This window comes from Kryptolebias marmoratus, linkage group LG1 (genome assembly GCF_001649575.2).
Source record: "Kryptolebias marmoratus isolate JLee-2015 linkage group LG1, ASM164957v2, whole genome shotgun sequence".
NCBI lineage: Eukaryota > Metazoa > Chordata > Actinopteri > Cyprinodontiformes > Rivulidae > Kryptolebias > Kryptolebias marmoratus.
Window position 1 is genome coordinate 9,052,790 of NC_051430.1, and position 27,097 is coordinate 9,079,886.

At 38.2% G+C, this 27,097-nt stretch overlaps 1 long non-coding RNA gene across 1 annotated transcript in view; it reads left to right on the top strand.

Moving 5' to 3' along the window:
- The window catches only part of LOC119616892, a 59,898-nt gene extending 48,336 nt beyond the window's left edge, over positions 1–11,562 (top strand). Inside the window, exons 5-6 of the long non-coding RNA XR_005232962.1 lie at positions 4,863–4,912; positions 11,090–11,562. This is a non-coding gene — a long non-coding RNA (uncharacterized LOC119616892). The remainder of the gene's footprint in view (positions 1–4,862; positions 4,913–11,089) is intronic.
- Positions 11,563–27,097: the final 15,535 nt, after the last annotated feature.

Below are 27,097 nucleotides of genomic sequence, written 5' to 3' on the forward strand. Positions count from 1 at the left end.
AATTTCAAAAGATTGAAAATAACAAGCTTTTGCTAATTGTCAGGCTGTCTGAACCAAACCCTCAGTGTTCTGGATGAAAGTTACAGTTCCAAGGTGTTGCTTTCAGCCTCAGCAGGCAGCTGTTGATAGTAAAATACTTGAGTAACCACCGCTCAGCATCAGACAGACACAATAACAGAGCAGATGGTGAAAAGAGTGAGGCGTTCAGCAGCTGAAGAGATAAATTACTTGTTTAGGATCCGAGTTCTACCCAAATCTCCTGTGGCTGCTGTGGATCAGGAAGCCGGATGGTCGTCCAATCCTCAGTCTCTGTAGTCCACATGTCAAAGTGTCCTAAACCCCGTACCATCAGTTTCTGCTGAATTCTCGAATGTGTACATAAAATCAAAACTTTAGAAGGGACATTTCTGTGTTTCATGTAGTTCTTTTAAATTCATAAAAAAACTAAATGTATTGATCTAGGTTTAAAATCTTCTGAGTTCATAGGTACTTGGGTATGCGAACAACTGAGGTCAGAGGTTTACATACAGAGAACCTTGCATTAATTTCAGTCTGTTAATGGTTTATTTATTCTGTTCTTTTTCCAGGATGAAATGATTATACAATTAATTTTATAAATAAAAATTTGGTGCACTAGTTTAAATTTACTGTGGATTTTCTCAATTTCACACAGTCTCAAAATGACACAATCTCAACTATATGCAGCACATACATCACTAATGTTGGGTTAAATGTCCTTTAGCAGCTTGTTGATGGCTCCAAAAACCCAAGTTGCACCTGTGGCCAAAACTTGAGTTTTTGGAGTCATCAACAAGCTTCTAGCATAATTCTGATAGATATTTCACCATTCTCCTTGGCGGAATTCATTTAAAGGATCTAGTTTCCTGTTACAAACCAAGCTTTTAGGCATATTCTATAAATCTTCTGTTGGGTTGAGGTCAGGGCTTTGGATAAGCCATTCCAGAAGCTTAATGTCAACTTGTTTTATCCAATCAGAAACCAGTTTTGATTTGTGTTTGAGATTACTGCCATGTCAGAACACCCAAATGTGTCCCAAGTTTCAGTTCTTTAGCTGTTGATTTGAGGTGAAGCTGAAGAATTTAGAGGTCATCCTCCTACTTTATCATTCCATCCACTTTATCTTGATTTCTCCAAACACATTTTTTGTCTTTATGGCCAAATAACTCAATCTTTGTCTAGTATGAACTTAAAACATTTCTTCAGAAGGCATTTGGTTTGTTCATATGCTCAGCTGTAAATTTCAGACGAGATTGAAATTGTTAGTTTGGAGCAGGAGCTTCTTTCTTGGTTGCAAACCTCTCCGTTCGTGGTGTTGTAAAACTTACTTTAATACACTCAGTCGAAGTGTACAGAAGGGTTCGTGTGCGCAGGTTACAAGCATGCAGACATTGGAGAATTGGGACAGTACGGGTTACGTCATCGACTTGCGCCTCTGTCGTAACGGTGACATCCAATAGGGCGGGACCGGTTACTGTTTTGGCATTTTAAGAAGGTGCCAGTTCGATTTTAATAGTACAATATAGGTATTTTTTGCTTTCTAAAGTCATTGCAGGAGATATTTGGCTGTTGAAATGTGTTTTGTTATGACTTGTTGAAAACGGAGAAAAGTTTGATAGCATTCACACATGTACAGCAGAGTGAAACAAGAATTATTTCAATACTTTATATTTGAAAACTGCATTTTTCGTGACAGACTCAGCTTGCTCAGTCAACACTGCCATATTTCCGCCTTTTATAATAAAGAAAAATTTCAAAAATTCACATGCAACGATGAATTGTCAGTAAATACTTTGCCAAAGTCCGTCTGGGTATGGGCTTACCCAAAGGGCGGATGTAGAACGCAAAGGAGGCTGGGAGAAAGACCACTCCAGAGAATTGGGACACACTACGCATGCAAACCCTTCAGCATGAACGTGCATTTGAAGGACACAAGGGTGGAACGAGTACTGGGACCGGGTCAATAAGGTCAGTGACACTGGTGTTCCAGCAGTTTTCTGTTCATTGCAGGCTTTAGCCTCAATGATTCCTGGGTTGTTCCTGATCATCCTAATCAGTTTCTATTCTTTCTTAGATTTTCACTGAGTTCCTTGAACTTTTCCCATTATTGTATTGATTTGAGTGCTGTCCAATCTATCATTTTTATATTGGCAAAGAGAAACTACCAAATGCAATCTATTATGATCACTAATGTGAAGTTAATCGAGCTCAGCATTGTTAAGTTAAAAGACAATTTAGAACCTTCAGCACCACTTATCAAAAAGGTTTAGGTAGATGTATGTACATATTTGAGCTTGTATGTGTCACACTTTTGAGATTCTTGGGGTTTGTTTTTGTGTTGTCCTGTTTGATTCACCTTGTTTATCAGTAGCTTTCAGTTGTCTTGCTTGTTTGACTCCTGCCAGGTTTTTAACAATGTTTTCTGTTACTACTGTTACTGGAATAGAGAAAATCCACAATACATTCAAACTTGTGCAGTCAATTCTTGTTTGTAAAAGTCATTTAAGCTGTATCATACTTTCACACTAAAAAAATGAACGGTTGAAATAAATAAATGGGTGTATGTTAACTTTTTACTGCAACTGTGCATCCCTAGCATTCACCGTCAGACACTTTGCACATTATAATTCAAAAAACCCTGAAACAAAAAAAAAAACTACAATATTTTGTCACTACTTTAGGTCTGCTTGACCTTTCGCTAATATTAACATTTTAGGGATTCAGGAAGAGGTCCAGGAGACAGTAAAAGATGACAGCATGGGGAGGTTCATGTAACAGCAAAATTAAGAGTTACTGTGATCCACTTTAGGGGCATAGGGCCTTGGAGGGTTCAGAAACCATTACACAAAATTCTTTTATATATGAGATGAAAAATGTATGATTATGGGAAATGAAAATAGAATTTCAATCCTCAATCTGGTGTCTTCATTTTTCTGGGACAGGCAACGTTTTTAATTAGGGGGTGAAACCCTCCCTTTCCCCCTGTGTGATTTGAATCGTGACTGTGGGAGGAGAACGTCAGATTATGGTAAGAAGGGTTTTAGAAATAAGAGGTTTTAATAAAGTCTTGGACATCCTTGAGTTACCAGATCAGCACCAGCGGATCCTTGTGGTGTTTCTAAAGCATGTGGAGCTTTAATGAAGAGGAGGAGGAACACCCCTTTCTAAAAGACGAGCTTTTACAAATTTTGAAAAAGGTGGTAGAAAGCATTGATAGTCCAATTTTCCAAAAATAAATGGAAGACCTGGTTGAAGAACAAGTAAATGCAAGAACTTTAGTATTTGATTTAAATAATTTTTATACTAACTAAATTGTTAAGTAACCTTTTAATATTTCCATTATGTTATGTTATTGTTGCAATATTTTTTTTAAATGTTTTAATCAAAACATCATATAAAAAACTATATTTGTTGTTACTTTAATTAACTATGCAACTGTTCCACTGGTGGGTGTAAATATTTTGTCACATCTGGTTTCTGGTGAGCCCATGCAGCGTGAGTTTAATTTGTATTTCAGTCCCTCTGGAGATTGCTCAGGGATACTCAAAATAATCAGTAGCAGCTGCACACTTGCCAGACAATTAAAATACCAAATTTGATCTACATTTTCCCTCCAGGTTTTCATGCTGACACTGACATTATGCAACAACGCACCATGTTTGATAAGTGATTTTAGCAGCCTTTTAGGCAAAAACAAGGCTCTTAAAATTATTGCAACTTTAGAGTAAACAAGGACAACAAAAATATAAGTGTGTGTTTAATGAGATAAAAATGATACATTACAACAAAGAATATCAGCTTAACTTGCTTGTAAATTAAATGCTTTATAATGTTAAATACGAGCACCCAACTGTGTTATTTGAGTCACACAAACTCATTTCAGTATTTATTCATGTAAACGAACAGGCTCCAACTAACCTCGCAGTGATTACAGTAGAAAGCTCTTCAGCAACAACTATGTCAACAACTTTCACCATCAACCTGAGAGGGCCCCAATTATCCGCTGATTTTCACCACACTGATACTGTAATGATGCCAGTCCAAAGAGAGTTCCCTCTTTGTGAATTATTTCCAGAAATATTCACCTCTTTAAGCAGTCATTAAGCAGTGCTCCGAAAGTTCTTCCTGCAACAGCAAAACAGCAACTATTCTTTTAAAAGTGCTTTATTGTGGTAGTTTGTACTGAAAATATGAATGCGACTCATAGTTAATTCCATCATCTGATGCCTCGTGTTTTATTTTTGCCAGTGTTTGATGTAACAACTAACCACAGACTCACATTATTTAATAGTTATTCTAGGAATTCTGCTAGGTCGATCTAAAAATGCACAGCAGGCTTAATTATATATATTTCTTCCATTTAGTTGTTTTATGATTTATAGGTTTGTCCAAGTCTAAACAATAAGTCTATTTAATTTTTAACAGTGTTTTATTGACTGTGAGATGCTGTGAGAGCCTTAGCAGCTGAAGTGTAATGTAAAGTAACTGTCTTGGTGTGTGTGATTACATGTTACATTAGAACACATTTTACAGCTGGAACGCCATCCTTGTCTTCACATTGGGGGTTGCAGCAGTAAACACTCATGCTGGCAATATTGGGCCTAAATTGCTTAACACTCTGCTTTTACTGAAGTTAGAATAAAATAAGTCAGCTGGAAGCAGCTAATAGACTGTTTAACCATGACAATGAATATTCCATATAGTGTCCAAAGGTTAACCTTTAAACATCTGAGTCCATATGATTTTGTGTGCTGTTTTGATTTATTTATTTTCATTGAAACATTGTTTCTTACCATGATTTTTTTTAGTATACTTGTCCTACACATGTTCATCCTTTTTTGCAGGGATCAGCCAAATGGTGTGGCACGGATTATGAATTCTGCGGTCAGTGAAGGTAATATATGTCTCACTGCTGAAGACTACTTGGTGACTCAAACTTGACCCAATACTGCTAAAAAAAATGCAAATTTTCAGCTGCAGTCTTAATGAATTCTGAGTATTTGTGACCAACCAGTGAACTAAGCGGTTGTGTTTTGTGCAGCTAATTTTTGAAAATTACAACTTATTTTTTATTCACAGCTTGCAAAACTGTCTTCTAGGCCAAAGACTTTATTTCACTGCCTACATCCACCCACATTATACCCACCCTGCCTCACTTTATACCCACTTTAGCAGCCGCCCTATTGTTTAAGGAAACATGAAGCTTTAATCTAATAAGAACATTTCTGAAATGAAGATCAGCGGATTTGTACCGTTTTTTTTATTAGCAATTATGAACAACAGACTTTTCTGTTTCCCAGTGAATCATGACTGGATGATCTAGAGTATTTAAAACTATAAAAAGTCAGACAATATATTTTATATCCAAGCCATGATGAATATAGTTCAATTGATGGAGGTGTGTTGGCATCGAACAATGACGATCATATCTCTGAGGTATCAGGCCACTCTGATTCAGACTTGGACCACAATGTGCCCATCCTGCAACTGAGGAACATCAAGCAGCTAATCAAGGTATGCGTGCAAAGGGGACAGGAAGAGGATGAGGATAGGCTAGAACCGGAGCTCATGGGCAAACAGGGAAAAAGCTTGTGAACAAGATCTGTTCCAAGAAGCCAAACCAGAAAATCTGTCTTAAACACAAGGCATAGTATATGTGTGATAAACACAAAAAGAACACAAAAAAAAACAAGAATCTCTTTACAAAACAACATTTTAGTTGCTAAAATCACTTGGTTGCTTGAGGACTAAGGTTCAACATTAAGAAATAAAACAAGTTGCATAAAATGTCAAATGAGTTAACATTAGGTGGGATGACCCGACAGAACGTAAGGCTGCCAGTCCTCAGTGATATGTTATTTAACAAGCTGTGATTTAAATTAATAAATTATGGTGTTGCTTTTAAACCTAAGTCATACTTCATTTAGGGCTTTCAATGCTCTCTTTCAAATGAAAGCTGCTTTATTTGAAACCAGTTAAGCCAAATAACAAGACAGTGTTTTTTTTCTAGGAAAGGGACATTTCCAAAGTGGAAGAAGTGACTCTCCGGCACACTCCTCTATGTAATTTGGCAACAGCGAGGAGCAATGAGTCAATTAAGTGGAGCGTGGCAAATATTTTACTAGCCTTCTTTCTGAGGTTTTGTTATTCCAGCAAAAAAAAAGAAGTAAATTTTGTTTGACTCCCTTCACATTGTCTCGGTACGATGTAAATATCGGCTCTATTGAGTGTTGAAGTTACCAAAAGTAGGAGCTCTTTTTCCCCCTGTGTGCATCGCTAATGACAAGAAAATAAACACAGGAAATGGCCAGGCCCAGCTCCTTGCAATTAGGTCACCGTCATATGTACACATACACACTGAAAAACCCACACTGTAGTGCTGACTACATCATCTTGTGCGAATGTCCGGAAAAGCTGCAGCTGTTAAAGGATGGGGTTTCTTCAGAGAGAAAGGCGCACAGAAATCACATTAGGATAGTTTGGGTTGTTGAGAGGAGCAGAAACGGAATACTGTGTGAACAACTGGCACGAGTAGGACTGAATAAATTAGATTAATTACAAATAATGAGCTGACTGGGCTTTGACTGTATAAGCCAGATCAGCCACTCATATAAACCTTCTCAACAAAATCACTGCTGTTCATTAGCATCCAGGCAAAAGAAATCATGTGAAATGTGTCTCAAAAGTGCGAAGAACTTGCATTTGTTTATAGTAGAAAATAAAGATGAAAACCTACAAATAATGAGTGAGCTACATTTGGCACCCCAGCCAACAGTTTGTCTCACAGTATACATGAATATGAAAAATCCCCTGCTGACAAGCCTTTCCCCCATAGACCACCCCCGAATAAAAGCGTATTTAAAGAGATTTTTTTCGACTTGCAGAATCATGTGAAGGGAAAATTATTTACGAATGTACAGTACTCTCAAAATGTACAAAAACATTTGAACATTTCCAGGTTTTACAGCCTAGTCACAGTGTAGGTCAGTTTTTTAAAAGCTGAACTCCTGATATAAGTTTGCAAGACAACACAGGGTTCGTTTTTACACACCTCTCAAAGAAGCTGACTTTAATTTGGAGTTTTTGATTGCAGAGACGTATCAATTTTTAAATCACAAACTGATCAAACAGCTTCAAATAGGTCAGGTTCAACAAACTAATAATGCTTTCAAATTTCCTCTGTTCTTTAAATTTTGATTTAAAGCTATCGGATCAGTTTTTAAAAATTACTTCAATGCCAATGCTTGATAAATGGACAAAAATACAAAAGGAGTTATGTAAGTAATACAGCAACAACTCCTGCATCTCACACACTGCTTTGTACCAAGAGCAGGGTGATGAAATTAACAAAATACAGATTAATTTACAAAAACATGCTATATTATATTTAGTGCTAAAAGCAGAAGTAAAATAGGCATAAAATAAATCCCTTGTTTAAAGTTTACCCTGGGAAAATGACTTCTTATTGGGGCTCGGTAACAATCATCTTCGTACCACTTAGCTTTGGTGAATTTGACTTCATCGTCAGTAGCAATGTTAAGATGTTTCGACTCAAGATGTAAACTAAACAAAACATGTACAGCTGAAGTTTGACCCAGGGATGCTCTTGCCATAAGGTTTACACATGTTTTATAAAGGTATAGAAAATTGAAAGATTAGTTTTATTAATTTGTTGGCCTCCAGGTCAATAGAAAGACTATAATTTGCTTTCACCTAACAGTATACCAGCATCCTCCACTATCACATCAGCCTTCTGGATATCCTCCTTCACTGCATCCATGAACCTTCTCTGTGCTCTTCCTCTTTTCCTCCTCCTTCAACATCCTTTGTTTAATATATCCCTTCTCTGCACATGTCCAAACCATCTCAGCTTTAAATTCTAATTTTGTTAATTTTGGTCACTCCCAATGAAAATTTTAGCATTGTCATGTCTTCCACCTCCAGCTCCATCTCCTGTCTTTTTGTTAGTACCACCATCTTCAAACTATACACCACAACAGGTCTCACTACCATCTTGTAAACCTTTTCTTCCACTCTCACAGCTACTCTTCTGTCACAAATCACCCCTGACACTCGTTTCCATCCACTCTCCCGCTCTCTTCTTCACCTCTTTTGTGCACTCCTGGTTGTTAGATGGTTGACCCCAGGTACTTAATCCCATACACCTTTAATACCTTCACTCCTTGCAGCTTTACTGTTGCACATCTTTTACCCCCATTCACACACTTATTTTGTCTTTCTTCTACTGACTTCTTCTTCTCTCCGGAGCATACAGTGCCTCCACATCTCCTAGCTCTCTTCCACCTGCTCCCAGTGCCTCAATGCCATCTGTAATTATCATAGTCGATGGGGACACCTGCCTGACATCTGTCAACCTGCCATCACCATTGTAAACAAGAAGGTGCTCAGAGCTGACTGCTGATGGAGTCTCACCTTAACCTTGAACCCATTTGTCACTCCTACTGCACATCTCACCGCTGTCTGGCTGTTGTTGTACATGTACTGCACTACTCTCACATACTTCACCACATTTGAGTTCCTCATACAGTACAGGAACACTACTGCTTGAAAAATGCGTGGGGAAAAAAGGAAAAGACTGAAGTATCACTATGCAGGCACTTGATTATCCTCCTACTTTTTGTTTAACACCAGCATTAGCTCCACTGCTTTGAACTGTTCACTTAAAGGACATAAAATAGTAATTAGTTTCACTGTCATCAGATTCAAGTAAGTGAACAGTCTGGTAGTTAATTAGCTTTTACAACATCTTGGCACCAAGTGCAGTTTGCTAAAAAGTTAAGGAACCCAGCTCGAATTTTGAACTGAAAAAACCAAACAGAAGAAATTTAAAAACACTTTGGAGGAAGCTGCATATAAATGAGCCTCTGGTTATCATCTTACATGTCAAAATACAGGACAGCAGCTTGTTTATTCACATGATTGTGTACAAAGAGCACACTGAAAGTCCTTCAGACAACCAACAATTATTTGGTGTCCTTCTCTCTGTGCTGCCTGAATGCTAAAATTTATCGGATGCACTACATTAGTATATTGAGTGATTTTCACAGACACAGGTGAGATTAGGCAGAATATTGATGCAATTTAAATGGGAAATTCCAATGAGACCCAATTGAACACAGACCAGGGTGACATTGTTGCCGCCATGCACTGAGAACAGAGAGGGCTGAAGCAGTTGGTACCAGGTGCTGCCCCGAACAGGCCCATCATCTCTAAACCCCATGTTTAGATTTGGCACCGCCACTTCGACCGTGACTGAACCTATTTCCCAACAACAGGCACACAAACGGCAAGCCAGAATGCTGGGGCCAAAGCAGCTGTCTGATATGCTGCGATAGCAATTAGTCATGTCTAAAGCCAAATGGCTATGTTAAAAATTTAGTGGGGGGGTACGCGGACAAAGGAGGGAATGAAAGGAATATATCTGGATGAAGGGAAACGACAGGAGGGATTGATCACACAGACAAAACTGTTGCCTGAGAGTCATAATGAGCTAACCCCAGAGGATGAAATGAAAGACAAAGCGAAAGAGCAAAAGGATTTAAAGGGAACTGGAAGTAGGTGGAGAGTGAGCCATAAAGTTTGGATGGAGGAGAAATAAAGTCAGACTGATCTATGTGTGTAAGAGAGAAAAGGAAGCTGTCAGTCTAATTGATGCTGGGACAGCCTGACCATTTATTTTAATAGTGTTGCTTTGCACTCTTTCATCATGGCCAGACATTCACCTCTTATGTTGGACAAGTTGCTACATTTTTTTGACAGAGAGGAGAGGGTGAAAGTCAAAGTTATGAAGTGATGTGTGTGTGCGCTTGTGGATGCTCTTTGTTCATTCTGGAAGGACAGAAATAAATGTATTTGTGGATGTTCTTGTGTGTGGGTGAGAAGTGAATCTCTCTAGTGTTTTTTGGGGGTTTTTTTTGTTTTTTTTTGAGTGTGAAATTTTGCAACACATGCTTTTTTTATGGGTGTGTGGCGTATGAACGTGCAAGTCCTTTGTGCTACATCCTGTAGGATGGATTGTTTCCTAGTTCCTTTCCTGCTTTGTCTTATTTTAACCTCTGAACACAGGAAATGCACATTTACAAAACTGTTCACTCCTCACACGCATAAGTACACACACACACACACACACACACAAATAACTATACCTACAATGCCCTTTAACCTTGTACCATACAGTCAAACTGCAACATTTCTTTTAGAGCACACACCTTTGTGGGTATCTGGCATACAATCAGACTCTCTGTGGCTGTGTGTGTGTTTGAGAGTGTGTGGGAGTGTGTCAGAGACCACACAAGGACAGCAGGGCAATGCTGGTAGCAGGGGGTTGATGTTACTTTTCTTACCCACACGCTGTGGTCTTTCCTCAATGACAAATCTGCTTTTTTTACACATGGACTACCACACACACCTTGGAAATGAGCAGGCCAGTTACCCTGGGACCAACCTCTGACTGCCTCAGCTTCCTTTGACTGTTTTATTAATGGACCGTCTTGGCACTGTTGGCTTTGTGAAAGCTACCATGCCCACAGATGTGTCTGTTTCAGCAGACACACAAACACACTTTTGCCCATCCCTAGTCACAGTGATACACACTGGAAGAGATTGAAAAAAAACCCCACAAATACAAATGTTCACCACAAGGATTGATGTTGTCTCAGCTGGACACACTTATTTGTATGTATGTGTACAAATGTGGGCACACTCTCACGGTAGGATACAATATGAGTGACAGTCAGCTGGCCAACTTGTGGGAAGGGAAGCCAAAGAGTTTCCCAGGCTACAAAAAAAACCTCACGATCCTGAATTTGGCAGCTTCTTCAGCCCCTGAACTAGCCCTTAACCACCCCTCCCATCCCCTCCACACACACACACACACACACACACACACACACACACACACACACACACACACACACACACACACCACAATGCACACAAACTTGGTCAGCACATTGTCAGGATAGTTTTGTATGGTGAAATTCTGACAACCATAGCTATTTTGAAATTGAAGTTGGAAGATTTAACTAAAATACTGTTGTATGTTTTTCAGTTGCATGACTGCTGGAGATATGCACCAGCTCCCCATGCCCTGGAAAGGAAAACACAGGTCAGGAAGATGGATGAATGGATTGTTGATTATTGCAGATTATGGATTCAATGGATTATTAGATTTACATTATTTCTATTGTTTAAAGGTTATTTACCATTAAAAAATGTGCTGGTATACACATTTTTAATAACAAATTTCTTTAAGTAAAGAATCAATTAATCAATCAATTAAAATTTACAGTTTCAAAAGGTTATGCCATACTGTGTCATACATTGTGATTATACTGTATTTTTATGGTGAAATTCTGGCCACTACAGCTGTTGGTATTTTACCATGAATTCCATTTAAAAATCAATCAATAAATAAAAAATTAGGAAACACGGTCACTTATTGAATTATTCTTATTTTGATATTTACTAAAAGTGGATAAAAAGAAGCCATTTTCAACAGTAAAACATTTGGAAGCGTAACATTGTCAGAAGTTTAATCTCTAATGTGGAAATTTAGAAATGTAAATGTGACAGAGGTTTTCAAAGGCATGAGTCTTTTAGCATTAGCATAATTGTATGTGGAGAGAATTCTATCCAACAATAAATTGACATTTCACACAGCAATGATTGCACTGCTTTTAATGCTTCCTGTTGCAACACTTTAAAATCAGATAAACACTTAGCTTCTGCATGGTTAAATGGAGAACACTGATATTGTTTTTATCTCTACATAAAAAAGAAATCACAAGTACCTTGAGTTTTGGTACAAATGACTGTTGAGTGGAAAAACACTATGGAAAAGAAAAGTAGGTTTTCAGTTTTAGTTTACTAGTTTTGTCTTTTACTCCAACAAATGACTGCAATGAAAGGTCTGAAAAGTTGTTACTGGCATTGACAGAAGCCTTATTAGAATATGTTTATGCTGTAGAATGACAAAAGTCAATATTAATATTAAAGGTTGCTGATCTTTGCAACAAAACTTGGAAGTTACTGGAAGTGTGACACCAAAATAACAGTTAATCAAATCTAAATGACATCCAAATTAGAAGCTCCAGTTGGCAGACAAACCATCAGCCTTTGTCCATCAGCCTTTGTTAGCTACCTTCCAGTAAACACTTGTTATGCAACAAACTGGGTTCCATCTGTCCACTGACACATGGCATCAATTAAATGTGCCCTTAAAGATCAAAGCTGTTCAGGAGAAGAGGAGGAAGTAAGACTCTTGGGAAGAGTTTGCCTTCATTAAGAACAAATTAGAGAGTTTCACCCTGTTAACGAAATATATAGCAAAACAAAAATAAAGAAAGGATTTCGGTGTGTTGGTGTGTAAGGCGGTAGGTTGTGGTGTTACGTGTGTGAGCGAGAGGGGTGCTGGTGGCACTGGTTACAAAGGGTACAAAAAAGCTCAAATGACTTTTTAATCACATCATTAAAGGATTTTGAATTATGAATTTGTCATTAAAGATGACTTTAGGCATGAAAGCAAAAAAGAGAGAGAAATATATATTTTTTTCTTTTTTTAAGAGAATGAGGACGAGGATGGCTGGTGCTCTTTATAAATGTCTGCCTGTGTGTTTTTGTGGATGTGGGGTTCAGCATGGTAAAGCCAATCAAATATGGCAAATAGACCTTGATGAGCAAATTGAAAAAAAGCAATCAAATGTGACCGTGCACCAGTAAAACATTCCACACAAACAGCAATAGTTGAAGTCTTTGCTTGGTTGCAAGAAAAATATTAGAGTGAGCAGTGCATTAAGTAGAGAGCTGTTGGGATCTATTGGAGCCACTCTTCCAGTTTGGGGGTCACAGCCCCAAATACTCTGATGACCACTGGCACCATTGAGACCTTAACTTTGCATAAAGTCTCTATTTTCTCTTTCAGCTCTTTGTATTTCCTTTCGCGGTTAGAGTTACTTGGGATCGTTACATCTATCATTACTGTCTTCTTCTGTAGTCTGTCAACCACCAGTCTGGATCTGGAAGTCCCACAGTATCTTAGCCCTGCCATTCTCCACCACCTTTGGTGAAGCCTCCTAGTTTGACTGTGGGACTTCCAGTCCAAACTCCTGTACAGATGTTCAAACACTTGGTTATGGCGTTCCATGTATGCTTTGCGTGGCTGCATCTTACATCCTGCTAATATGTGCTGGACTGTCTCAGGGGCATCTCTGCACAGCCTGCGTCTTGGTCCCTGCCTGGTATGATAGACCCCGGCTTCTATTGCTCTTGTGCTGCCATGATTAGTGCCTCTGTGATTTCCTTCAGCCCATCCCTCTCTAGCCACTGGTTTTTGATATCAGCCAATCTGCCAGTGGTACATACTATACTATGCTGGGGCTTATCTTTCCATTACAGTTCCTTCTGTTCCTACTCACCTTTTGCTGCCTGAAATATTCACTTATCAGTTTCTCTCCTGATGTACCCCAAGGTCTTTGTTGTTTCATCCTGTGTAGTGGCTCTGACATTTACTAGTCCCCTGCTTCCCACTTTCCTCTTAGTGAACACTTTCACAGTGCTGATTTTGGGGTGAAACCCTCCGTGCATTGTGAGGAGCTCCCTAGTCTTGATTTCAGTGGCTTCTATCTCCTCCTTTGGCCAGGCTACCAGCAGAGTATCTGATGACTGGTAAGGCAGACATATTGATGGCTTGAACTTTGCTCCTACCAGTCAGCTGGCTCTACAGTTCCTTCCTTACTCATTCAGTGGCATCAGTCCAGTACGGATGACATTCCGATGTCCTTGCTGTAAATCCCGGTGTGGTGGCTCAGTGAGTCAGTGTCTCGCTTATTCTTGCCACACAGCTTGATGTCACACATATAGGGAAGATGGCTGATTATTGCTCACTTTGAAACTGCTATATGTTGCTAGTCTATATGATGTTCTGGCTGAGGGGGATCAGGCCTATGCTAAACAGTAGCAGGGATTCAGATTCATGTTGAATGAGGCTTAAATGCAAGTTCAGTAAAGAAAATCTGCTCTCTCTCATTCTGGTTATTTTTGTGAAGTGAATTTGGGGTATTCCTGCAGGTCAAATCTATCTCTTACATCCATTACCCCATACTTCCTACATCATTTTGTCATAGATGTCTACATTACATTTATTGTTTACATGTCAGCGGTGACTGCAGAGGCTTCCACCAAGCATGATAATCAAAAGTTGCGATTTTCTGAAGAAGAATATAATGTGGCTTTCAGACTGAAGGAAAAACTGAGCGGTTGCATAGAAAGCCAGCAATTGAACTTAATTTTGTTGAAATGTGCCAGTTCATCACAAAAATATTCTCTAGGCAATTTACATAACAGAACCCAACATTACGGCAAAAATACTTTTTGAACAGTAAATTATGCAAAGCTACAGTGGAGCTTGAGAATATAACCAAGAGCAATAAATAAGTAGAGGCCCTTTAATGATGTCTTACTGTGCAAAAATAATACAAGACATACAAAATCAGATGCAAATTGGATTTTTAAAACAATCTGGAAAGCTAAGTAGTTTAGGGTTTTAGTCAGCTGGTAAAATCTATGCATGATAGCAAGAAAAAAAAGAAACCACAACAAATCCTTATTCTGTACCTGAATTATTAGATTAGCCTGCATGCTTCTAGCTGTGCATAGCATATTGGGTTCTTATAGAAAAATATGTTCACTGAGTAATTACAAATGTACAAACAGTTTTCCCCTCTCAATTTATAATATTAAATTGTTTTTAAACCAAGAAGAATGTATATATGTATATGTGCTAATATATTTAATCAATAAATCATACATTTTGAGTCTCCATGAATCTCTGTTATGACCATCAAATATCCACCAGACCATGAAAGACTTTATCTCAATTTTATTTAAAGTTACTTGTCCAATATTTTATTCAATCACAATTAATTTGAGGTCTTAAACTGTTAATGTTGTTTGAGATTTTCCATAACCACTGAAAACTCTGACAAGAAAACTTAGCAGGCCCCAGGACAGCCACAAATTGGACCCAAGCTCATGGTCAAATCTAACAAATGGGCCACATTTAGCACGAGCACCAGTGATGGAGACATAGAAAGGGAAACGAATGATACAAGGAGATAAATAGTGATTGAGGATTGATAGGAGGGAGAGACCGATAAACAGTGTCTTGTACTTTTCCTTTGCGCCCGTCTCACTTTGTGCTGCCTGGGCAGAGGAAAGCTCACTTGTTGCAAATTAAATGTTGATAAAGAGAAAATTGCGTTGGATTAGAGCAAGGGAAACAGGAAAGATACACCCAGTGAAGTCCCACGGGAGATTTGCGGAAGGAGGGGTTGGTTGGGGATAGGGGGGAAGCAAGATATGATAATGTGTGGATAGATCCTAAAAATAAATAGACACCACACACACCCAAACAAATAAAAAAAAAACAGACATAGATTTGTATGCACAATGTTCTACCAATTTTTTTTTTACATCAACGCACACACACACCGACACATGTTCTCTCAAGTTTTTTCTTGATGTGTTGACATTATTCAGAACGGACACCATGAGGAAACAGGTTTGCAGGGGAAACAAACAAATTTAGAGAAAAGAAATTGGCCCCCTTGTTGCTCGGCACTATTCCTCTGCAAACACTTCACTTCTCTCATTACCCTCCATTTACAGCGACCGTTCACAGACAAGTTTCCCCAGCACAGGTAATAGGAATTCAACTCAGCACTCCATTGTCCAGCGTCCCTCATCAGTCCCAGTGATACACGAGGACGGCTCAGGCTGGCCGGACTCAAATTATGCAGACACGAACAAACAGTATGAAATGTTTTGGAATATTGTTGGTTTTGGAAGAAATCTGTTAAATGAGGTGTGCAAACAAGCAGAAGACAATCCTTATTAAAATGACAAGTTTCATGAAAACAAAAGTGAATGGCATTATTTACATCATCCGCAGCTTTGTACACCAAAGTTTTAAAGGAAGATTGCATGGGATTTTTCTTTTTAGCGCTTGGAACATGTGTTAGGGATGACTCTCAGTTCCTTCTACACCAAATGTAAGCTCAATATCTTTAAATTTGACTGAGCTATGATCAGTTAGCTGTGGTGGCCATCTTGAATCTCCAGTGTTTATCAGTTGTAGAAGTACATCTATTGATTCATTTCGAAAAGTTTAATTTAAAATCTGTCCTTTGGTTTATGAGATATTTTGCGAAAAGACAAAAGAACACAAACACACACACACACCCACACACGCACACATATACACACTGGTAATTACATGATCGCTTGCTTTTCATGGCCTGGGCCAATAATAAGAGACACGCTTCAAGTGATTGTTCCATCAAATCTTTATTCATAATTATGTATAAATCAACCTTTTACTTTTTTTTTTTTCAAGTCTGACCTTGCTGTCAGTGATGTTAAATTCCTTTCACCATTTATGCTGTTTTGCATTTGAGCTTTTGTTTTTTTTAAATCGTTTTATAAAACAGATTTCTTCATTTTAAAACTAGAACTCTTATCCACTCAAGCATGAGGGATTTATTCATTTTTTTGCAGCGCATTACCTTCTTAACTGTAAAGGGAAATTAAAGTGTTGAACTGCAAGGACAAAAAAAGAAAAATCCTACATGATTCAAAGACGTGTTAGAAAAAATGCCTGAAAATAAAGCAAAGGCTAAAAGATGCAAACTTCCATCACTTACCATTCGGGTCAAGGTGGTTCTCTTTTGAGATGAACATTTGCAACCAGTTGGCAGAGTTATCATAAAAACAACAACAACAAAAACTATTGTAGGGCTTTTACTGAGGCTCACAACATGGGAAAGAGCTAGCTATCCTTGAAGTAAAGCATATCGCCCCTTGCCTTTTAAGCAAGTTTTAAACTAAGATCATCATAAGCTGAGAATGATAGTAGCTCTAGCCACTGTGGTCAAAATCTAACCATAAAATCTATAAACCTGACTGAGTTATAGTAATTTTTTGTTTGCTAAGATTGCTTTGCTGTGGCGGCCATCTTGAATTAGGTTGACTCCAAAAGTCAGTAAGTTGCAGGTGCTAACCCAGTGCTCACTTTCTGAAAGTTTCATTAAAATCTGTTTAGTGGTTCTTGACAACGGTACAAACAAAAACAATTGCTTTGCCTTTTGTTGGCGGGTGATAATACATTTTAACATCAACTTATCACAATCAAGATGTTACTTCACAGATCAGAGAAGACTACACTCCCGCCACTATTCTGGAAAGCTTGTAATTTTACTTTGTTTAAATTTTGTTTGCTTCTTAAGATGTGCATAGGTCTCCCATCATCCTATACTTCCATTTAAAAATCACTCTTAAAATAATGTTAGCTTTTTGGTGATTTTACTGACTTTAATATAAAAATAAAACATTTATATGTGTATGGAGAACACACACTCTCATACATTTTGTTACTCTTTGTGAAGACTGTATCATTCCTTAAATAATTAAACTGAAATTACAGTTTTGAATTTTATCCTCAGAAGAAGTACATGTTTTCAATTTCTAATTAAATCAGTGTTAATAAACTAGTTATGAAACCTTTCTACAAACTACTTTTGTATTAATTTATTTACAATATAGTTACTTATTTGCAAGAACCTTAACTGTAATTTCACAGTATGATGAAATTGTTCTATTTTTGTTAAATGACATTGCTGTCAGAATTTATTCTTGACCACCTTTGTTAAAGAGAAGAGAGAAATGTTAAAGGGTTGTCTTTAGAGTGAGACTGGCTTAAGGCTTTTATTAAAGCAACTTTTTTGAATTGTATGAGGATCATTTTGCAAATGATCTTTAAAGCATGGCGTCACCTCTTAGATTAGCCCTCTGGAAGGGGTCTAATCTTCAAAACTAGTTCTGTATGTTACAACTTTCATGGTACAATAAATATAAATTTTTGTTGATTAAATATTAATATAGTGATAATGTAATTGGTTGTAATGTATCAGTCATCAGAGTTGACCTTCTGCAAAGTAAACTCGCTTCAAAAGAGAAGTAGTTTAAACATATTTAGTTTTGTTTTAGTTTGTTTTCTAAAGTCATATTTTTGTATGCAAAGTACAAGATAAATCATAAACACTCAGAAGAGAAAAAGAGAGGAAAACATTTTTTTTTCTTTTCTTTTTCAGCTTTGAGATAAGAGTCAAAATGGTAAGAATAAAGTCAAAATACCATTTGAAGAAAAAAAATTTAAAATGCTGAGAATAAAAGTGGAAATAGTGTTCCAAGGCTAAGTCGGAAAAAACAAACTTCTTTAGGCTTCTTAAACCAACTGGATTTGTTCTTATTTTTAACATTATTGTAGTTCTAAAAGAAAAACTACAAAATAACAAGATGGGGCATTTTCTTGAACCAGTCTGAGATGTGGTTCATTACTCCCACGGGAGCAGAACTCAGAACTTCTTTCAGTTCTTCACACTATAAGTCCCAAACAAATACAATGGGCATCTTCACTAGGATTGTGCTGCAGGTGATATCTTCCCAATATTTACCTCTTCATTTACTCCCCTTATCTGCCCCATCTCAGAGTCATACTTTAAAAGCCAATGGAAATGGGAGTGTTTGCACCAGCATAATATTATTGTTATTCCGGCATCACACGCTCATGCAGGTCGGCAGGTGCGAGCAACTTACACACTTTTTCTGTCAGAAGACAGCAGATATCTGTTGTCCTCATTGCACAATCTAAATGTGACCAAGACATCATCAGCAATAAAAGGAACAAAGAGAAAGATGTTTTCTCATGGGGAACTCCAGGTCTTAACAAAAAAACTTCTTAAAACTACATGACTCCATCATGGAGGAATCGTGTTTCGAATGGCATTTTTAAATCAGTAAATGACATTTTGGGCTTCATGGATCATCACTGCATCCTTTTTTTACTTTATATTTGAAAAAAAGGATCCTTGAGCACTATAGGATTCATGCTAAACACTCTCCCCCCGTGGGGAGTTCCGTTTGACCCCTATAGTGACTACGTTTTTTTAAAAATCCTGAATATATAACAACAACAAGATTTTCCATGTTTTTAATCAACCTTATATTTATAGATATCATAATGTGTGACACTCTTCACTGGGAGAGTATTAATAATACTTTTCCTGACATGTCTGCCCTCTTTTTAAGAAGACAGCATTGCAGCAGATTGCTAAATTTCCTCAAATTCGTCTTCAGGAGATACAAATACCCCCAGCTCTCAGGGGACGGTAAACATTTCACACTAAATGCGTGTCGCAAACAGTGCAGGGCTTTGAAAATCAGATGCTTTTTGCTTCAATTATTTACCTTTATATGGGAGGGTTTTCCTCTAAATGCTGCATAATGCCGTATTTAAATGTAGGCAAATCAAACCAGCACAGAATGACGACGTTTGGTTGACAGCCAAATTGGAGGCGCAATGCTCACTTTGCATAAGCTTTGTGAATTGGACGGATGCACAAAGTATGAAAGGGCACCCGCAAAAGAAACCATTACTGAATCTGGACCTGAGTGTTGACCTCAAAATAATGTCAAAACATGTTAAGCTTCTAAAGCTTCTATAATTATGAATGCTCTTGGGTAAAACTAAATACTACAGCCTAAACCTCTGGGATTTTTTAGGAAGTTATTTTCAGGTTGAGTATTCAGTTATACAATATCAGTCCGTCCATCTTCTACTGCTTATCCATGGGTCACAGAGGCAACAGGTTCAAGAGAGAAACCCAGACGTCCTTCTCCCCAGCATCACTCTCCAGCTCCTCCTGGGGGATCCCAAGGCGTTCCCAGGCCAGCAAGTCCTGGGTCTGCCCTAAGGTCTTCTTTCAGTGGGAGATGTCAAAAAAACCTCTAAAGGGATGCACAGTTATACAACATGTGTTCAAATATTTCCTTATTATTAAAACCTATTTTATGTAAAGTCAGTAATTACACCAGTCATATATGACTATCGTAGGTCCTTCCATCAAAGATGATTTAGTTTTTGATTCTCATTTTATTTGCAAAATAACTTAATTCCTGCCATTTCATTTTTATTATTAAAATGCTATTTTGACTTTTTTCTAAATTTAACTTTTTTTCCTCAACATTTTGACTTTATTCTTAACATTTAAACTGTGATCTTGAAACTCTGAAACAAACAAAAAAATCTTCCTGTTCAACTTTTTTTTTTCTAATACACCACTGTTGCAAAGACTTTCACCTATTTTTACTTTGTGTCTGTTTTTTTTTTTTTTTGTCCTAAAGGATCTAAAGCTACATTCACACTTCAGGTGTTAATGCTCAATTCCGATATTTTTGCTGTGGTCATTCACATTACATTTTAAATGCGACCTCCATCCGACTCCAGCGTGAACAGTGTTCAGTTCCTGAAATGACCTGTATGCACAGAAGAAAATATGAAATCACACTTTGCACACTGAGCTCACAGAAGTGAATATGGAAGCTGCGAGTGTTAGCATGTGTGTATTGATTCTGAAGTTGCTGTCCAATTGGGGCCAACTGTACATCCGAATGGTAAAAGATAGAAGAAGATGGAGAAAAAAAAAGAGCACAAATATTAACAATGACCATTGTTGGAGTTGTGGCTGCTGCCTCTGTGCAGAGCCATGTGTGGAAGCAGAGTTGGAGCCAAGAGTGGCGGGACTTCGACGTGAGGGACCTCCGTCCTTTCAGTCGATGTAAAAGTCAGATGAAATGCGATATGAATGTTCACACTGCTGTCACTTTTTAAAAAATAGGATATGTATCTGATTCAGTACCATGTACAGAAAAGACCTAAGTTGGATATGAAAAAATCAAATTTGTCACGTTCACACTGTCATGGACCATATAAAATGTTCTTTCAGACCTGAAATCGGTTGAACAAGAAACAGAAAGTTAGAACAATCAGTTTTGTTGTATTTCAGACCCTGAAGTTTTGTTTTGTACTGTAGACCATGAAGTGAAAACTCATGAAAAAGTAATGAACTAAGGCCTTGTCCACATGAAAACACAAGTTTTCCTTATTTTTGCCATTTCCAAAAACATCCTTGCAAACATGGCACCATTTTTAAACTTTAAAACTGTTCTCAAGGCTAATCTTGGCATTTCAAGTTTAAGGCCTTTCTAAAAAATTGCTTTGTATTATTTCTACTATCTTTTGCTGTGAAGTGAAACAAATAGAGCACACATTAATGCTGTGTGTGGGCTGAATGTTTGGAGGCTTTCACATTGTAGTTGAGTTTTTGTTTAATGGTCTTCATAAAAGCTCCAAACTCAGCTGGAAATGTCATTCTCTCCATCTCTGTTTGCCTGACTGTCCTTTCAAGTCATTTTGTTTTCTTCATCACAAGCACTCACACCAGCAGACAAACTGAGCACATGGGTTAAAACATGTACAGTTTAACTTCACACACGTTAAAAAAAAAAAAAAAAAACACGTTCCAGAGACACACAATCAAATGCACTAATTGACATACGTGAGTCTCGAGTAAAAAGCCACTCTATCAACATCTTTGCAGAGGGTTTGCTTGAGCAGATCACATAATGCAGCTCGGTGGATCGGCAAAAGCAAGGTTAACAACAACAGCTACTCGCCATTTGGCGATGACAGAGAGTAAGAGTGTTTTAGCGTAGAAAGTGCCTGTTGAAAGAGCGGTTATGAAAGCAGTGCTAAAAGCTGCAATTTGGTCCAGTATTACACAGATTACTGCATCTATCTACAATCCTCTTTGAAGACAAAGTCAAAGTGCTTCAACCCCTGTCACATAATTTCATTGTTGCGACTTTTCCTAGACATGAAAACACAGAGTCTGTCTCCTTGTTGAGAAACATAACAGGCAACTGCAACAAAGGTAAAAGAAATCTCCAAAAGCTTTGCTTTTCTCAATTGGTGTGTTTTCTGGCAGTTGCAAAATAAATATGTCTCAAGTAGGGATCAATGACAGTGAGATTGTAGAGCTTTATTTCCACTGATATGACTCACTGTAGGGTAGTTTAAAAATCTAGACTGTTTACGCTCTTACATTGGTTCTACGGTAATTATTTATCCGCCACAACATTAACACCTTTTTTTTTTTTATTTAACCACAACAGCTTTGGCCCAACATGAGCTGAGCGCAGGACATTGGTGGCATCTGCACCTTGAGATGCTGGCTGCTGTCGTGAACCTTGTATAGGTCAGCATTATGCGTAATTTAAGGTATCTTCAAAGTCGGAAGAGAAAATCAAATTATTTGGGGGCCTTCATCAGTGACAAGTGGTGGATTTGATCAGTGCTGAGGCAGGGTTTGATAAAATCAGATTTAAACATAGGCCTTAATAAATAAGACACACTGTTAAGATGCATATATGCTGAATATATTCTAATATAAATGTATTTTTATAGATAGAAAAATCTGACTGCCGTCAACAGATTGATCTGTTTTGGTTTTCATTTTAGAGCTCAGCAAACAGACTCCTTTCACTGTGTGCATCTTAAGGCTGGTTGATACTCCATAACAGTGGCGGCTGGTGGGGATATTTGTAGGGTGGGCTAACAGATATATAATAAAGCGCTTTACTTCGGATTCCAGCGACAGAAGCATCCAATAAAGACAGCCTGCTGTAAATTGACACTGTCTTTTTTCAGCACAAAGACAACCTTAAAACAAACCACCTCCAAAAACTAAGCTTACACAGAGCCTCTGTCAGTTGTCCAATACTTCATTTCCCTGCATTAAGAGTTTCAGCTGTAACTATTTCAGATGATTTTTCCCAGTCAAACAGCTTTGCATAGCACTGCACCCCACTCCTTGACACAATTACTAATTTAATCGCACTGATAAAATAAAATTAAACAGGACATGCAATAAAGGAAAGTGCTTTTTTTAAATTAAGCCTACCTTATTTAAAGAGAAGCTCACTCTGATGACTTGTCTAGGATGCAAAAAGGTTAAGAACCACCTTGTTAACCATTTGTTAGCTACACTCGCTGTTAGCCAGTTCTTTCACTGAAACCAGGTCACAGAAAAACTTCAGTTTTGCTGCTTTTGCATTTTTGAATATCCTTCGGTCTATCTGCCCCTAACGTCTTCACTTCTGGTTTCCCCCAAAGACATTAAGAAAAAATGGATGAGAAATTAAATAAAATAAATAAATAAAATAATCCACCTCGTTTATGTTTATCTTTCTCGCCATTACACTCAGTCCATGTCAAACCACACCCACATACACTAACACTTGAGGCACGCTATTGCCTGTCCACCCTCATTGGCTAAAACCTGAGGCCTTGGGCTGACCCTGGGCTGAACTAAATTAGACCAGATGAGCAGCAAACCAAGGGGGCGGGACAAGACAGCTGTCAATCATTCTGAACCACAAAAGATATTACATGTTTGGGGCTGTGAAAAGTTAGCCCTTTTGAAAGACTCTGGGGTTTTCTCGAGACTGTTTGGCACCGGTTTTGCTGTACATTTCAAAAAAAAGTGAGACAATATTTTTATATTGTGTTTATTAGGTATTTTACATTTTTAAACACCAGGGAGGGCTTAGCCCTACTAGCCCACTTATACCAGCCATCCCTGCTCCATAAGAAGTGCTGAAGTTGTGTCTCGCTGACATGGGTGTGTGACGAAAATTGCATATTTTTCTACTCGCACCCCCACTGAGACTCCGTCTTGTGCTTTGCCCCCAGTCAGAAGTACTGTAGTTTCCTATAGGGTATGCGCCAAGTACTGTGTGTTTGTTTACGTGGTACAGCGCAGGCTGTTATTTGGCTTCAACTGGTCCACTTCCAGAAGCTATTCTCTCCTGGACAGAGATCAGCATGCTGTGTGCCGGCACGGGTTGGATGAAACAGTTTATCCGGTGGATGAGTTCGTCAAAAACGAGCGGTGGACATCTGAAAATAGGTAAAGTGCCTCCCGTCGTCCATCTCCTTCATCTGTTGGACCAACAGACTGAACGTGTCCAGCTCAAGTCTGGTCCTGTTGAGTGGGCGAACGCACCACCTACATTCACGTATTTTTTCTATTTCCATGATCAGCAAGAGGAAACAACAGATCCTCCTCCTCGTGCAACAACGTGATCTTCTCCTTCTTCGTCAGATACATCATTGAGTGAAAATAATACCCCTTGTCTATCGTGCTGTCACTGTGTTGTTGTTCATATGCTTTGCTTTGTGTGTGAAGTATGGTACAGTGGGAGAACTTGCCAGGACTTCTTTAAGTATGAACTGTTCATTTGAAAAAGACTGTCTTACAACCACATCAGTGAGATGCATTGTCTTACATCCTGAGAAGTATAACCACAGCTTTAAGCATAATATATTAATTTAAAACCTTTGTTATTTTACAGTACGTTTCATACTAAGTCATCCCAAAACATTTACCTCAAGATACTCTTTGTGAGTCCTACTGGTCTGTGATCATCTCCCTGGGGGATTCGGTGTAAAACCTCTGTTTGTATGCTTGGTAGTTTGATGCAAATCACTTTGTATTTTGATTGAAACTCCAGTTTTGAGAAATATAGAAGCTTTCATTTTAGAGGTCAGAGCAAAATATAAACAGATGGTAAAGTGCACTTCACTTTCTGATTCCTTTTGCAAATGTTTTGGTCCAATAATGTACGTAGAAGAAGAGCAGAAGAAGACTCAGGCCCTGGGCTCACAGGAGCCCCCAGCAGACATAGGCAGATTTCTGGTTTCATAACAGGTCAACAAGATTAAATATGTCAAAAATATACAGTACATAAATTGCATTAGTACTTATAGAAAATATGACATACAGTACAAGTGTCTACAAATATTATATTGGCAACAAAGAGTAAAAAAATCCAAAGGTAGGTTAATGTAAGAGCGCTCAGATTGATTTATGTCCGACTCAGGCAGAGAATGACTCTGCCTCTCCTATCTGAACTCTGTTTGAACCGAAACTTGACAAATTCAGTGATTTCGATAGTAGAAGCAGTAAAAATGACAAGAGTCATACACAATTTACAAAAGGTAAATATAAAGCAAATATTAATGTTCCCTTTGGTTTTGCTGTAGTGTGTTTTCTTATTTTATTTTCCATCATGCAGTGCCTCATCTGCCTCCCCTGAATGTGTCTGCCTAGCCTTCATACATTTGAAGCACAAGCTTCAGATCAGATTCCTTCAAGTTTGTACTATAGCATTACAGTCTTTGGCTTATTTATGAGGCTAACTTTTCTAAAGAAAGACACACAACCAGCTTGGTTGTAATGTTGACAGCTTAAGAATAATATAGCAATTTAACGTTTACTATGTAATCTGCTTTTATTTTTTGTGAAATTACAGAACATAAAGTGCTCTGGGAAACTGACTACTTTTACTGTTCTTTTAGACGTTTTTCTTGTCAGACACTGAAAATTCCAAGCTCTCCAAGCCATTAAATGCAGCATTATCCACTAACTTTTGAAGCTGAGTCAGTGCCCTTGGCTCTTCATCGTGTTCATTACCTGACCAGATTTTGTGCTCAGCTGCACCGTCCTGCTGTGGAAAAGTGCAGCAGAATCCCAGAACCCAAGATTTCCCCGCAGAACACTGCATTGTATTTCACTGATCACTGTTATTCACCTCACATATCTGTTGTTTAAATGCTGTGGTTGATCGGTCCACACTGGGAAAAAGCAAGCGGCAGAGAGACGGTCATTAGCAGGAAGGCAATTGAGAACCTAGAGATTTTGTTACAAGAAACTTGAGGAGAGCTCTGAGAGTGAGAGGCCATGCAATAAGAAGGAAACAAGATAGTGGACCAAAGACAAAATACAGCCTGTGAGAACAGAATTGTAATGAAAGGCCTTGCAATCCTTGAAGGAATGCATGTTGCCGCTGCTGTTCATACCAGATTTTAAACAAACTTCATCTTATGTTGAAAAGAAATAAACTAATAGCAATTTTGCTCAAACCTTGAAAATGACGTTAGGCTGTACCACGTGATTTTGTACACAGTGTTAGCATCCAGATTATGTTTTGTGAATCACTGTAAACTACTACCACACCAAATTTTAGCTCAATATCTGTAAAACTGACTGAGTTATAGCTATTTTGTGTTGGCTAATGTTGATTAGCTGTGGCAACTATCTTAAATTGGACTGACACCAAAAGTCAGCCAGTTGTAGATGTACATACAATGATTACTTTCTAAAAGTTTTATTAAAATTGGTTAAGTACTTCATAAGATAATTTGCTAACAGACAGATAGGATTGAAGCCAACAGTAGTGCCAAGGTCTAAGCAAAATCATTGCACAATGAGTAGACCTCGAAGTAAGCACTGAGGATGATGCTCAGCTGCCACCACAACAATTTTTAGCTCAGCATCTGTAGAATTGGCTGCGTTATAGATGAGTTTCTGTTTCCTTAAGTCAGCCATCTTGAACTAGGTTGACTCCAAAAGTTAATAATGTAGATGTAAACCCAATGAATATTTTCTGAGAGTTTCATTAAAATCCATCCAGTGGTTCTTTAAATATTTTGTTAACAGACAAACACAGTTGACTCTATTAGTTATTGGCAAGTTGTAAAAGCAAATCTTGTGCAATCAGTTACTGCTCAAAGCCTGACTTGGGAATGACTCTCAGCTACAGCCACACCAAACTTTAGCTCAGTATCTGTAAAACTGGTTGAGTTATGCAGATTGGTGTTTGATAAGGTCACTTAGCTGTGGAGGCCATCTTGGATTGCCTTCAAATGTTAATCAGTTGTGAATGTACATCCAATTGGTACTTTCTGCAATTTTCTTTAAAAATTGTACAGTGGTTCACAAGATATTTTGCTAAAGGTAGAGGCAATCGAAACCAAATACAGGCAACAACATCATCGCTTTCTCCTTTGGTGGCGGGCGATAATAACGAAGAAGATGATGCAGTAAAAAGCTGTGGATAACACAGAAAGCAAAAAGAAAAATGTTAATAACAGCAGACAACACACAAAATAAGTAGAGTGGAAGAGCGGACAGCAGCGTGTGTGGCCAGAAGCCAAATGAATGAGTCATAACTCAGCTTCATTAGCGAGCATGTCTCCTGACCTATCGACATCCACATCGCACCATGTAATCCTCGCACATCGATCTGCTGACCTCCTGAG